Below are 14,610 nucleotides of genomic sequence, written 5' to 3' on the forward strand. Positions count from 1 at the left end.
TGGGGTTTTGTGTGTGTTGATTGATGAGGAAAAAAATCAATATAATCAATTTTAGATTAAGGCTGCAATGTAACAAAATGTGGAAAAGGGGAAAGGGTCTGAATACTTTCCGAATGCACTGTATATGGTAATCAGTCAATTGAACCAAATTCATTAGGCCCTAATCTATAGACTTCACATGACTGGGAATACAGATATGGTCACAGATACCTTAACAAAAGGGAGGTGTGTGGATCAGGAAACCAGTCAGTATCTGGTGTGACCACCATTTGAATCATGCAGAGCGACACGGAGAACCATGAACTGAGACATTTTTCAGCTTCCAGGAATTGTGTACAGATCCTTGCAACATGGGGCTTTTCATAATTATGCTGAAACATGAGGTGATGGCGGCGGACGAATGGCACAACAATGGGCCTCAGGATCTCGTCACGATATCTCTGTGCATTCAAATTGCAATCAATAAAATGCAATTGTTTTCGTTGTCCGTAGCTTATGCTTGCCCATAACATAACCCCAGCGCCACCATGGGCCCACAAGACGTCATACATAATGTCTGCTATCTGCACGGTACAGTTGAAACCGGGATTCATCTGTGAAGAGCACACTTCTCCAGCATGCGAGTGGCCATCGAAGGTGAGCATTTACCCACTGAAGTCAGTTACGACGCTGAACTGCAGTCAGGCCAAGACCCTGGTGAGGACGACAAGCACGCAGATGAGCACTCAGTTTAACAGTTTGTGAAGAAATTCTTCAGTTGTACAAACCCACAGTTTTATCAGCAGTCCGAGTGGCTGATCTCAGACGATCCCGCAGGTTAAGAAGCCAGATTTGGTGGTGCTCGGCTGGCAGGGTTACACGTGGTCTGCGTTTGCAAAGCCGGTTGGAAGTACTGTCAAATTTTCTAAAACGATGTTGGAGGCGGCTTATGGTAGAGAAATCAACATTAAATTATCTGGCCACAGCTCTGGTGGACAGTCCTGCAGTCAGCATGCCAAAACTTGAAACATCTGTGGCATTGCGTTGTGTGAAAAAACTGCAGATTATAGTGGCCTTTTATTGTCCCCAGCACAAGGTGCACCTGTATAATGATCATGCTGTTTAATCAGTTTACTGATATGCCACACCTGTCAGGTAGATGGGATTATCATGGCAAAGGAGAAATGATCACTAACAGAAATGTAAACAAATTTGTGCCAAAAAAATGAGAGAAATTAGCTTTTTTGGGATCATTTATTTTAGCTCGTCAAACACAGGACCAACATTGTACATGCTGCATGCTGATTTTTCGTAGCATTAAGGATCCCAACTTCGTTTATACTTTCACACCCCAAGTAAATCAAATAAAATCACATTTTATTTGTCACATGCGCCGAATACAAGTGTAGACCTTACCGTGAAATGCAGACTTATAAGCCATTAACCAACAATGCAGTTAAGAAAATATTTACTTAACAAACTAGCTAGCCAGTGCTAGCTAACATATTCATGCTTTGACTATTTTTCTCTGATTTAGAAGATATCGTTGCCCAAACAACATGCTGATCTAGGCCTACACCAGCACTGGTATCGAGCTAGCTATGTTTGAGCTGACTTTTTACATTAAGCTAATTAGCTAGCTAGCTAACTAGAAATGAGCATTAGCAGCTAACACAATTTAGTTTAGCCACAACTTTATAAGAAAATACAAACTAGCTGTTTGTAGACAGTATGATACAAACTAATAGTGTAATTATAGAACACTTGTGGATTTATATTCAGAAGCAAAGTGGAAATCAGCATCATTGTCACCAACATCTTGTTGCATCTGACCATGCAGGCAGAGTGAACCGCACAGCAAGTGCTCGAGTGATAGGGTGCAGGGCTTTGTATAGGAAGCGTATGGGGAAGCGGAATCCAGGAAGAGCGGGAGAGACGACTCAAATTAGGAAACGGAGTAAAGTATAGAAAAAGACGTTACATGCGCTGGAGTGGTGTATCGCATTACAAATTGAAATACCGTTATAAAAAGTAAAGTAAAAACCGAAACCGGTGCGTGCATCAATACCAGTATATACTGTATAGTAAAATACTAATACCGCCCGGGCCTATAAGTTACTATGCCTTTTGCGGATATTTTTCTAATTTGATTGTCTATTTCAGACTGTAACAACCATAACGGAGGGTGTAACATCTGTAAGTCATTTTTCGTCTCTAAAGTAATAATGGAAATGACAACCTTTAAAAAATAGTTTTTGTGCTCAGCCAAGCCTTTCCTTCGAAATGGCTATCCATGTTAAGACGTATAGACTTTCACTAAAATGTTCAGTCTCCTCTAAAAGCTTGTAAACAACATCCATAACGCTTCGTATTTGCTTTATTTCTCCAACATGCCAATATTTAGAAGTTAGCTTTTTGGGTATAAACACCCCCCTAGGGCTATTATACACACATAAAAGTTTAAATGTATATTTTTTGTAAATTATTTTTGCGTGCAAGTCCATAACACTGGAATTGCCACGAAGAAAAACATGCAGACAGAGCATGACGTGAGAGCAGAGGAATGATAGGGAGTAGGATTAGGGTTAAAAAGCTACAGCAACATTTCTATTTCCTCTAAAATAACAACAGTTGCAGTAGCAGCAGAAACACTAGCTGTAGCTACAGCTAAAGGCTGTGCTTGTATAACTATGAGGTCACTGAGTGCTTCACTGATCCGCTGACACAATGACCTATTTTCCTCTTCCTTCCCCTTTAACTTCATCACAGCTCCACAGGCAGCCAATAACAGAGCACTTTCAGTCACCATGAAACCCTGAGCAGCCAACCACTGAGCAGAGAAAGTCACCATGAGCCCTGAACAGCCAATCAAGTCCCTAACCAGCATATCACAACATTCAAAAGCCAATTACACAGTTAGCAAATGCGTCCTGGCTTCTCTGGGGCAGTAGTGAAACAAGAGGAAAAGAAGAGAGAGGGAGGCATGAAGGATAATGGGAAGGACATGGAAAATGAGAGGGTGGAAGGGGAAGAGAAATGTTTTTAAAGTAGCCACTCATCAATCACTGAAGCCGCAAATTTCCTGTTTCTCCCTCATATACACAGAAACCGATTAATACACCTCCCAGGCAGGAGCCCCCTCATCATTTCTTAGTAGCCTCAAATACAGAGCCTATAGGGAGGAGGTCAGAGAGCTGGAAGTGTGGTGCCAGGACAACAACCTCTCCCTCAACAACGGCAAGACAAGGGAGATGATTGTGGACTACAGGAAAAGCAGGGCCGAACATGCCCCAATTTATGTCGACGGGGCTGTTGTGGAGTGGCTTGAGAGTTTCAAATTCCTTGGTGCCCACATCACCGACAAACTATCATGGTCAAACACACCAAGAAAGTTGTGAAGAGGGCACGACTACACCTTTCCCGCTCAGGAGACTGAAAAGACCTGGCATAGGTTGCTAGATCCTCAAAAAGTTATTCAGATGCACTATCGAGAGCATCCTAACCGGTCGCATCACCGCCTGGTATTGCAACTGCTCGGCACCCGACCATAAGACTCTACAGAGGGTAGTGCATATGGCCCAGTTCATCACTGGGGCCAAGCTTCCTGCCATCCAGAACCTATATACTAGGCGGTGTCAGAGGAAGGCCCAAAAAATTGTCAAGACTCCAGTCACCCAAGTCATAGACTGTTCTCTCGGCTACCGCACACATTCGTTACCGGAGCGCCAAGCATAGGTCCAAAGGGCTCCTTAACAGCTTCTACCCCCAAGCTATAAGACTGCTGAACAATTAATCAAATGGCCACCTGGACAATTATTTTTTAAGTTTAGCGAACTTAGTAAATATTTTATTCTCTATTTTCTTATAACTGCATTGTTGGTTAAGGGCTTGCAAAGTAAGTAATTCAGGGTCAGATATGCACTTGTTGTATTAGGCGCATGTGACAAATAAAATTAGATTTGATTTGATTTTTCTCCCACTTACAAAATCTCACTCACCAAACCCTTTTTCACCAATTCCCTCTCACAGGCATTGTGCTGATGCGCTGTGTGTGCGCGCGCACGCACTGACTCAGATGTAGGTCAGAGGAGCTCTGAGGATATGACTCATTCTAAAGTGGATCCTTGGCGCAGCTCGTCGTCACGCACACCAACGCATGCATCGAGACGCCAGCATATCGCCAGTGCCCATCAGCAACCCCATAGCAACCGCCCGCGCCATGCAGGGTAAAAATAGCTCCGCTGAATTCCTCTACAGCTGAGAATTTCTCCATCATGAGTGCGCATCCCCCTATTCTATTATAGAGCAGAGAGAGAGACTCCCTTTATCTTCTCTGTTGGAGGCTGAGCTCCCCCCTATGATGGTCTACCTACCGCAGAAAGAGGACCTACCTCCATACCTCTAAGACCTTCGCTAGAAAAATGAGAAAAAAAGCATCAATAGCACTGTTTGTCCATCTTGAGACACTGTAGCCAGTATGCACTTCCTCAAAACAGTCTGAATGTATCTAAGATAACTCAAGAAATCGGTAATTCATTTTGACATTTTTGCCAACAAGATCTTAGTCGCAAAATGTTTGCATCTAACTAAGATGTTTGGTACAGTATTTCTCAAGTAAAAAAAATATGCATGAAAACAATGAAACTCTCATTGAATGACAACAAACACTTCATTGAAGAATCCCTACTGTTGACCAATCACCGGCGAAGGGGCGTAGACTTTGGCTATCGACTTCAGGTTGCCTAGAGACATTGTGTGCGCACGAACAACATCTTGGTGTCATTATACTCCTAGTGTGCTCTAACATATGGACCTTCTGAAATACACATTCACATGAATTAATTCATTTAACATTGAAAATATTAATATGAATCAATCTCAAAAGTACCCTTTTTAAGACATATTGTTTGGAACAATATCTACTCTATAAGTACATAAGATTTACAAAGTGGCCTCTCTGCTAATTCTGATCAATTTTATGAGCACCACCAACACAGTGAATGGGAAAATGGATTTGAAGGGAACTCTGTTGGTGATTTGCTGAATGTGCAACCCTAAAAGGAGGGCTGTGCTTGGTTAATGAACTATAATGTCAATTTCTATGCAGGTAATTGTCATATTTTCAAGTACCAGAGTGCATACTCTTGAAATGTGACGTGTTTGAAGAGAATATGGTTCCAGACAATGTCTAAAAATAAGCAAAATCAAAAAGGATACTTGTGAGATAAATATTTTTAATGTTGAATAAATTAATGGGAATCTAGACAGATATGAGAGCACACTATAGCCTAAGGAGTATAATGACACCAAGATGTTGTCTATATCATGTACGGTTCATGGATCATAGGGTCTTACTGGAGGTATGTAAAACGTACCTATATTAAACACAACAAATCTGATCCGTATCGTATGGACCTTGGCATACAAAATAGGTCCTGTCTAAGCTCAGCCCAAGCCAGTGTGTACCATCCCGACATATTCTGACATCGGAAACTCAAAATAATTTGTGGACCATCGATTAGTAAGGGGATAGGATAGCCAGAGTGTCACCATATGAAAAGCAGCAGTACTGCTTTTAGGGAACTGACAGTGGGGATGGGAAAATGTCTCCGCCATAGAAACAGGCCGACATTTAAGATATTCAGCCGTTCAGACAAGGAGCTGGAGGAGGAGAGTTTCTGCTCTAAGTGGCAGAGAATCCCTCAGTAATCTAATGCAGTCGGAAACCACCAACGAGCATCAACACATTCATTGCCGGGAAACAAACCAAATATACATTTACCCACACTTTGCATATACACCCTCTCTCTCTCCCGCTCTCAGACACAAAGGTTACACCTCTCCCTGTTAAATCAGACAATAAGAGAGTGTGCCTGCTACCAGCACACACTGTGGTTAATGGCTTCTAATTAGTAGGCTGACAATTCCAAGAAGAAGGAGAATACAGTGGAGTTACTGACAAACAAAAACAGCAGGCTCGATGATTCTTCTGACAGTCAGTGATCCGTACTGTGTCTGGGCTAAAGCTTAAACCTTGAGCTACTGTTTCTCTATCCATGCTGCTGCCCAGTTCCCTGCCCACCCCAGCTCGTCTCCACACTACTGGGCTGCTGAAGCCCCCAGAGCTGGGCAACCCAGTTGTGTTCCACCCAAGCACATGCATCCGCAGCCCCAACAGCACAAAAGGGGTCTTTGTTTGCGTTTGAATCCCACACTCCACAGACAGGAATGTCAGAGTAGGGCAGCGGTTTCCAATGGCAGCAGGAGGACGGAGAGGCTGCCAGGAGCCCCACCACTTGCCCATTCTCCCACAGTGGCCAGTTCAGACAGAGAGAGGTAGAGAGAGAGACAGAGACAGAGAGATGAGTACTGCCAGGCCAACACAGGAGAGGAAGATATTAAATACGCCATGCCAACTGCCCACAGTGCCCGCTACCACCGCCTACCACGATATGCATCATGAGCGTAGGCTTACACTACCGTTCAAAGGTTTGGGGTCACTTAAAAATGTCCTTGTTTTTCAAAGAAAATCAATTTTTTTGTGACTTAAAATATCATCAAATTGATCACAAATACAGTGTAGCCACTGTTAATGTTGTAAATGACTATTGTAGCTGGAAACGGCTGATTTTTAATGGGCAAACCCGTTTTGGTGATTTGATCAAAATAAATAAATCACCTCATGTTTTTTTAACTCATTCAGCAGTTTTTACCAGATTAAGTACAATGCCATTGGAAATTCATTTTGTTAATAAAGTTACATTTATATTACAAAAAACGTAAATTGAAAATTAGGCTGTCGCTGCTTTCTGCTGACAAAACATTTTGATGAATTGTGTCAAAAAACAGTTTTAAAGTGTCCAAATCAATAACCAGAAACACATTTTGATATATTGAAAACCTAAAACATACAATTTACTATATACACATACTTAGTAATAGTAATCATATTACTTGTATTTTTTAAACAAGCACCTTGTAAACTGCACACATATGGTAAAATAATTAAGCATGCCAATTTATGATAGTATACACTGAGTGTACAAAACATTAGGAACACCTGCTCTTTCCTTGACAGACTGACCAGATGAATCCAGGTGAAAGCTACTGATGTCAACTGTTAACCTGTAAATTCACTTCAATCAATGTAGATGAAGGATTTTTAAGTGTTGAGACATGGATTGTGTATGTGTGCAATTCAGAGGGTAAATGGGTAAGACAAAGTATGTAAGTGCCTTTGGTAGTAGGTGCCAGGTGCACCGGTTTGAGTGTCAAGAACTGCAACGCTGCTGGGTTTTTCATGCTCAACAGCTTCCTGTGTGTATCAAGAATGGTCCACCACACAAAGAACATCCAACCAACTTAACACCACTGTGGGAATCATTGGAGTCAACATGGACCAGCATCCCTGTGGAAAGCTTTCGAACATTGTGTAGAGTCCATGCCCCAACAAATTGAGGCCAACAAAAAAAAAAGGGGGGGGGGGGGGGGGTTGTTCGTAATGTTTGGTATACTCAGTGTAGATTCATGAGAATTGCAATACATTTTGTATCGGCACCCAAGTATCGTGATAATATCGTATCATGAGTATGTTGACCACTCAAAAACAATTGCAACAATGCCATTTATTTCTCACTCATTTAACCATTTCGAGAGTTTATAAATGCACTCAAACACAATTTACCCAGACACTCTAGACTAGAGCCTCGATAGAGGCTGAACGTTTTTCTTTGCTATTCGAACGGTTATTACGGAGACTGCGGTCATCAAAAACTCCATGACCGTCACAGCGCAAACGTCAACATCAGAACCAACCATTTATCTCAAGATAGTCAGGCTATAATATATTCCAAAACCCTTACCTATCACCATTTTGACCTATTACCTGGACAAATTTTAACAATGACTTTACTCTACTTGGGCAAACCCAAATACCCACTTTGAGAAACCCAAATTTAAAATTCAGACCCCAAAAGGTGACACATAGCTAAATCATCAAATATAAATTACATGCACAAATAGCCTAAATTTGTCACTGCGTGTATTCAAAAATGCTTTAGACCACATTAACTTAATAGACCCGTCACACCAATGGTGCCAGTCTAAATGGAGTCGTTGCATAGACTGTGCAGTACATTCCTCAAATGCCATGCAGCCTTTTTCTTCGTCTCCTTACCTCATACACTTTATTAAGCGATGTCCAGTAAGGCAACCAACCCTCTGCAGCCCATGTTCTCAGCACAGCCGTTTTGTTCAAAATGTCAACCTGGAAAATAAAAATAACAAAGGCCACTGAGAACCACACATATATTTGGTCAAGATTGCCCTGTGGTCTGGGCGAGTCTATATGGTAGGAATATGAAACAGTCGTTACCTAACATTCTTGTGCAGTGACCCACCTGAAGCTTTTCAAATTTCCTTGTGACCAGCAGAAAAAACAATCACAATATATTGTGCCAGAGTGCAGTCTTTAGCAGGCAGGGCTGGGAATTGCCAGTGACCTCACAATACAATATTATCACGATACTTAGGCGCCGATACGATATGCATTGCGATTCTCACGATTCTATATGTATAGCGATTCGATAATAGGTTTCGATGTACCAAACACATTGACCACCATGTCTGCTGTAAAGGGACAAGAATGAGCCATGATCAATCAGCCATGGAAATAAAAGTGCTGAAATCATGTTGAGAATAAGCTAGAGAAGGAGTTAGGGACTTGCTTTAGGTTTCATTGGGGTTGGCTGTGTGGTGAACTATGAGTTTCCAGAGGACAAGGTTGTGCCGTGTGAGGTTCTGCTCTAGCCATCAGCTCTGCTACTCCCAGACGTTCTGATTAGAGATTAATCACATCCTGAAGCTTCCAAAGCAGTGACACACCAGTCAGAAAACACAGACACACACAACCACACCTCCTAAACTCATTTACAAACAAGGCTTGGCACTGTGTCAGTCAGCTGGGATGGGGGGGTTCGGTACCACAGATGTAAACACAAGCTTCCATCTGCTCCTGGATCCACATGAAACTAATCCTAGGTGTGTGTCGTGTCTTGAACCTGGCGAGAGAGAGAAATAGAGAAAGAAAGAGAGAGAGAAGGGTTGGGCTCATTTCAAATTGATTTCAATTTACTTTTCAGTTTATTGAAAAGTCATTAAATTGTAATTTTAGTTTACTTCCTGAATTGACTGTCGTCAATACGAATTGAGCCCAACTCTGGCTGGCTGGCTGGCTGGCTGGCTGGACAGACAGACAGACAGACAGACAGACAGACAGACAGACAGACAGACAGACAGACAGACAGACAGACAGACAAGGCTAGTGACTTGAAGGGGATTAAAGGTGCTACACCTAGAATTTCTAGGTTAATTGCAACAGCGCTAGGCTGCATTCAAAACAAATCTCCCCCGCATCTCATTTCCGTGTTAGGTGGAGACTTGCTTGAGCCTTTTACTTTCGGTTTTGGTCCACCAGCTTCAAACAGCTGTCAAAACGATATTTTTTGTGATTGAAAATATATTTCCGAGCAATTTTGATGGTACCATGATTTCCTACAGTATTCAGTGCTTGTTTTCTCACATAAACTGAAATTGAGAGAACAGTGTACAATTTTAGCAGCCAGGAAATGACAGACCGATTTCTTCATGGCCACTTAATCCAATTCCCACTAGAAAACACAGCCACAAAAAAAAAAGCTTTCCCATTTTGATTACAGATGCTGCACCGGTAGGAGAAATCAACAGGCGAATATCACAGCGGGAAGTAATACTGTGAAACACTATCATTGCCATAACTACAAATATATTATGGACATTTTCTCAAATGATTTTTTTTTCAATTAGGCTACTATCTGATGAAAGAAGTTTCAATACTCTTTGCACAAAGACAGGCCCAGGCTGACCTTCTCCATCACCACTGGAGTGTAGATACTCCAGATGTTAAGATGGTGCCGAAGAGGATGGCTGACGCTTTACATGCCCATAACCAATGTGTGTCCATGTATGATTCAACCATATATGCATCAGCAACCACAGCTAATGAAGTCACTGAAAACCTTAACAAAGAGTTGCAGTCTGTTTTGGAATGGGTGGCCAGTAATAAACTGGTCCTGAACATCTCTAAAACTAAGAGCATTGTATTTGGTACAAATCATTCCTTAAGTGCTAGACCTCAGCTGAATCTGGTAATGAATGGTGTGGCTGTTGAACAAGTTGAGGGGACTAAAATACTTGGCGTTACCTTAGATAGTAAACTGTCATGGTCGAGACATATTGATTCAATGGTTGCAAAGATGGGGAGAGGTCTAGCCGTAATAAAGTGATGCTCTGCTTTTTTGAGACAAGGATTTCCCTACCGGCCAAACCCTCCCTAACCCGGACGACGCTAGGCCAATTGTGCGTCGCCCCACGGACCTCCCGGTCGCGGCCGACAGAGCCTGGGCGCGATCCCAGAGTCTCTGGTGGCACAGCTGGCGCTGCAGTACAGCGCCCTTAGCCACTGCGCCACCCGGGAGGCGCTCTCTTGGCTAAGAGTTGAGGAGAGACTGACTGCATCACTTCTTCTTTTTACAAGAAACATTAATGTGTTGAAAATCACAACTTGTTTGCATAGTCAACTTACACACAGCTCTGACACACACACTTATCGCACCAGACATGCCACCAGGAGTCTTTCATAGTCCCCAAATCCAGAGTAAATTCAAGAAAACATACAGTATTATATAGAGCCCTTATTGCATGGAACTTCCTTCCATCTCATATTGCTCAAATAAACACCAATTTGGGGCTCAAAAAACAGATAAAGCAACACCTCACGGCACAACGCCGCTCCCCTTTTTGACCTAGATAGTTTGTGTGTATGCATTTGTATGTAGGCTACGTGTGCCTTTTTAAAAATGTATGTAGTTCTGTCCTTGAGCTGTTCTTGTCTAATGATGCTCTGTATTATATCTCATTCTGTTTTATGTTTCAGGTTTTGTTTGGACCCCTGGGAGAGTAGCTGCTGCTTTTGCAACAGCAAATGGGGATCCTAATAAAATACCAATTGTGCTATTATGTTTGTTTATTTGCGTTGTTTGTAACTTGTTTTTTGACTTATTTTGTACATAATGTTGCAGCTACCGTCTCTTATGACTGAAAATGACTTCTGGACATCAGAACTGGGATTACTCAACACGAACTGGAAGATGATTCTTCATTTAACGAGTCTGACGAGAAAGATATACTGCTCTCCAGGGAACAGACCCAGATCCCCGCCATTTGCGTGAAGAAAAGACAGAGGAAAAGAGGACGCAGATCAGGCTGACAATCCGTAGGCGAGTGAGTAAACTCCCACTGCCACCCGTTTTACTTGACAACAAACAATCATATCTTATGTTTCACCAAGTGGTGGCTGAACGACGACACGGAAAATATAAAGCTGGACAGATTTTCAACGCACCTGCAGAACAGAGAAGCTACAGTTGAAGTCGGAAGTTTTTCAACCACTCCACAAGTTTCTTGTTAACAAACTATAGTTTTGGCAAGTCGGTTAGAACATCTACTTTGTGCATGACACAAGTCATTTTTCCAACAATTGTTCACAGACAGATTATTTCTATTATAATTCACTGTATCACAATTCCAGTGGGTCAGAAGTTTACAAACACTAAGTTGACTGTGCCTTTAAACAACTTGGAAAATTCCAGAAAGTGATGGCATGGCTTTAGAAGCTTCTGATAGGCTAATTGACATAATTCGTGTCAATTGGAGGTTTACCTGTGGATGTATTTCAAGGCCTACCTTCAAACTCAGTGCCTCTTTGCTTAACATCATGGGAAAATCAAATGCAATCAGCCAAGACCTCAGACAACAAATTGTAGACCTCCACAGGTCTGGTTCATCCTTGGGAGCTATTTCCAAATGCCTGAAGGTACCACGTTCATCTGTACAAACAATAGTACGCAAGTATAAACACCATGGGACCACGCAGCCGTCATACCGCTCTCCTAGAGATGAACGTACTTTGGTGCAAAAAGTGCAAATCAACCTTGTGAAGATGCTGGAGGAAACGGGTAAAAGAGTATCTATATCCACAGTAAAACGAGTCCTACATCGACATAACCTGAAAGGCCACTCAGCAAGGAGGAAGCCACTGCTCCAAAACCGCCATAAAAAAAGCCAGACTACGGTTTGCAACTGCACATGGGGACAAATATAGTACTTTTTGGAGAAATGTCCTCTGGTCTGATGAAACAAATGGGCCAAAATTCACCCAACTTACTGTGGGAAGCGTATGGAAGGCTATCCGAAACGTTTGACCCAAGTTAAACAATTTAAAGGCAATGGTACCAAACACTAATTGAGTGTATGTAAACTTCTGACCCACTGAGAATGTGATGAAAAATAAAAGCTGAAATGAATCACCCTTCTATTATTCTGACATTTCACATTCTTAATTTAAAGTGGTGATCCTAACTGGCCTAAGACAGGGCATTTTTACTAAGATTAAATGTCAGGAATAGTTCAAAACTGAGTTTAAATGTATTTGGCTAAGGTGTATCTAGACTTCAACTGTATAAATGGTGTACTGAAGTGTCTGCCCAGATTGACAGAAGGGTCTGGATCTCCTCAAAGGACCAAGGAACCGACTTTTTAGTTCTTTGCCGCAACAGTATACATTTATCTGTTGACTGATTGAAGAAGCTGACAACTGGTTGCTTAGCAACTGCGTTTGCCAACTTGAGAACAACGTCACTGGCCTGAATCTTAATCGGGCTAGCATCAGTTGTGAAACTGGGCTGGACTGGCCAGGGTTTCCTCCGACCCAGCTCTAATTTGAGAATTACATTCAAGCCAGCTCAAATGTGGCCTTAATTCAAATGCCAATGAAAAAGGAGCTTAGGTGTCAAAATACACATCTCCTCATATACATATTTCCTCACTGTACAGGTTCAACGAATACCAGGTTTAGGCTAAGGAATAAACTGTGTACTATTTGGGGAGTGACTGACACGCATCCTAACTTGGTCACGGTCAAACCAAAAGTCACTGGACATTTTCTAGAACTCAGACAACAGGCTACTGTGCATGCTGTGAGCAGTGCTCGAGGACAACTTCCCCACAAATACTCCTAAAGACAAACGATAACAATGAGGACACAGACAAGGCATGCAGACACCACTATAGATATCACAAGATGCATGGCAAAACAGATGCAGTTCAGGGTGGATGAGAATGACTTACCATGGCCTGCCCTGAACAACTTGTTCAACCATAGAGCCACTGAACAACTTGTTATTCCATTTCCATGGACAAATGTATGTTTCAACATTGGTTACACGCTGCGTCTGTCAGTGCAGATCGGTAGAATTCAGAGGGCAACTTAGCAACAACAGATCGGTACTGCTTCAACAGCTGACAAAGACACATATTGGTATGGTTTCAAGGCTGCCAAAAACACAACCCTACTGAGCATCACAGGAACCAGTGCACCAAACTGCATTAGGCAGGCATTCCGTGCATAAATAAATAAAATGTGTAGCCTACATTAAGGCAGTAAATTAATACAATGAACATGGTCAGATAGCTCTAGTTGAATATAGCAGTGGCTATTAGATGTATGCCATTTGGATACATTGTATCCATATACAGATGATTCTCATGAAACCAGTTTTAAACATGTCTGTAGCAAATAGAGTTACAAAACCTATGATGCATTTGCAAAAATCAACTATCATTCTGCAGACTAAGATGTCTAGTTTTTGGCAAAGTGCAATATGTAACTTTTTGGTGACCTGACCAAATTCACATAGAAATGTGTGTTATAGATCTGTCATTCTCATTGAAAGCAAGTCTAAGAAGCAGTAGATATGTTCTATGTGCACTATTTCTATGTTTCACTTTGTGTCTTTTACTTTCGGTTGTGTACACCAGCTTCAAAACAGCTGAAAATACAATATTTTTGGTTATGGAAAATATGTTTCACAGCAGTTTAGATGGTACAATGATTCTCTACACTATACTTGCTTGTTTTGTCACATAAAAAGAGAAATTAGGCAAACTATTAGAATTTTAGCAACCAGTAATTGGCAGTGCGATTTCTGCATAGTTCATCTTTAAATACATTTTATATTTTTGCCAGAATTTCTTACATTTTCACCCCAAATACTCATTACCGAAATGCGTCCGGATTAAATTATCGGGTCAGTCTATACAATTTTACTTTATAAAAAAATAATTTGAATAAAAGACTAAATAAGTTGCTGTAGTTAGTCTATAAATCATATTTTTTTCGAATAATAGTTGACGTTAAACTATCTGTCTGTGAACAAGTCTCATTACCGTAACACTTTTTCAAGTAAAAACTAAAGTTCTACTCAACATTTCTTGATGCATCATCTAGAGGAGTAGTCTTTAGATGAGCATAAGTTAATGTATTCGCTTAAATTCGCTGGTTCACCAACTACTTCTCAGAGAGAGTTCAGTGTGTCAAATCGGAGGGCCTGTTGTCCGGACCTCTGGCAGTCTCTATGGGGGTACCACAGGGTTCAATTCTCGGGCCGACTCTTTTCTCTGTACATATCAACGATGTTGCTCGTGCTACTGGTGATTCCCTGATCCACCTCTGGAAATACCTAGGTGTCTTGCTAG

The 14,610-nt window shown here is 41.6% G+C and overlaps 1 protein-coding gene across 3 annotated transcripts in view; it reads right to left on the reverse strand.

The window, feature by feature from the left end:
- Positions 1–14,610, reverse strand: part of LOC115145135 (circadian locomoter output cycles protein kaput) — a 66,779-nt gene that overhangs the window by 40,298 nt on the left and 11,871 nt on the right. For 2 of the 3 annotated variants that reach the window (XM_029686431.2, XM_029686432.2), the window contains exon 2: positions 8,156–8,245. The exons of the other annotated variant lie outside the window; for it this stretch is intronic. The gene's annotated coding sequence lies outside the window, so the exon portion shown is untranslated. The remainder of the gene's footprint in view (positions 1–8,155; positions 8,246–14,610) is intronic. 3 annotated transcript variants of the gene reach the window in all.

This window comes from Oncorhynchus nerka, linkage group LG17 (genome assembly GCF_034236695.1).
Source record: "Oncorhynchus nerka isolate Pitt River linkage group LG17, Oner_Uvic_2.0, whole genome shotgun sequence".
Taxonomy (NCBI): Eukaryota; Metazoa; Chordata; class Actinopteri; order Salmoniformes; family Salmonidae; genus Oncorhynchus; species Oncorhynchus nerka.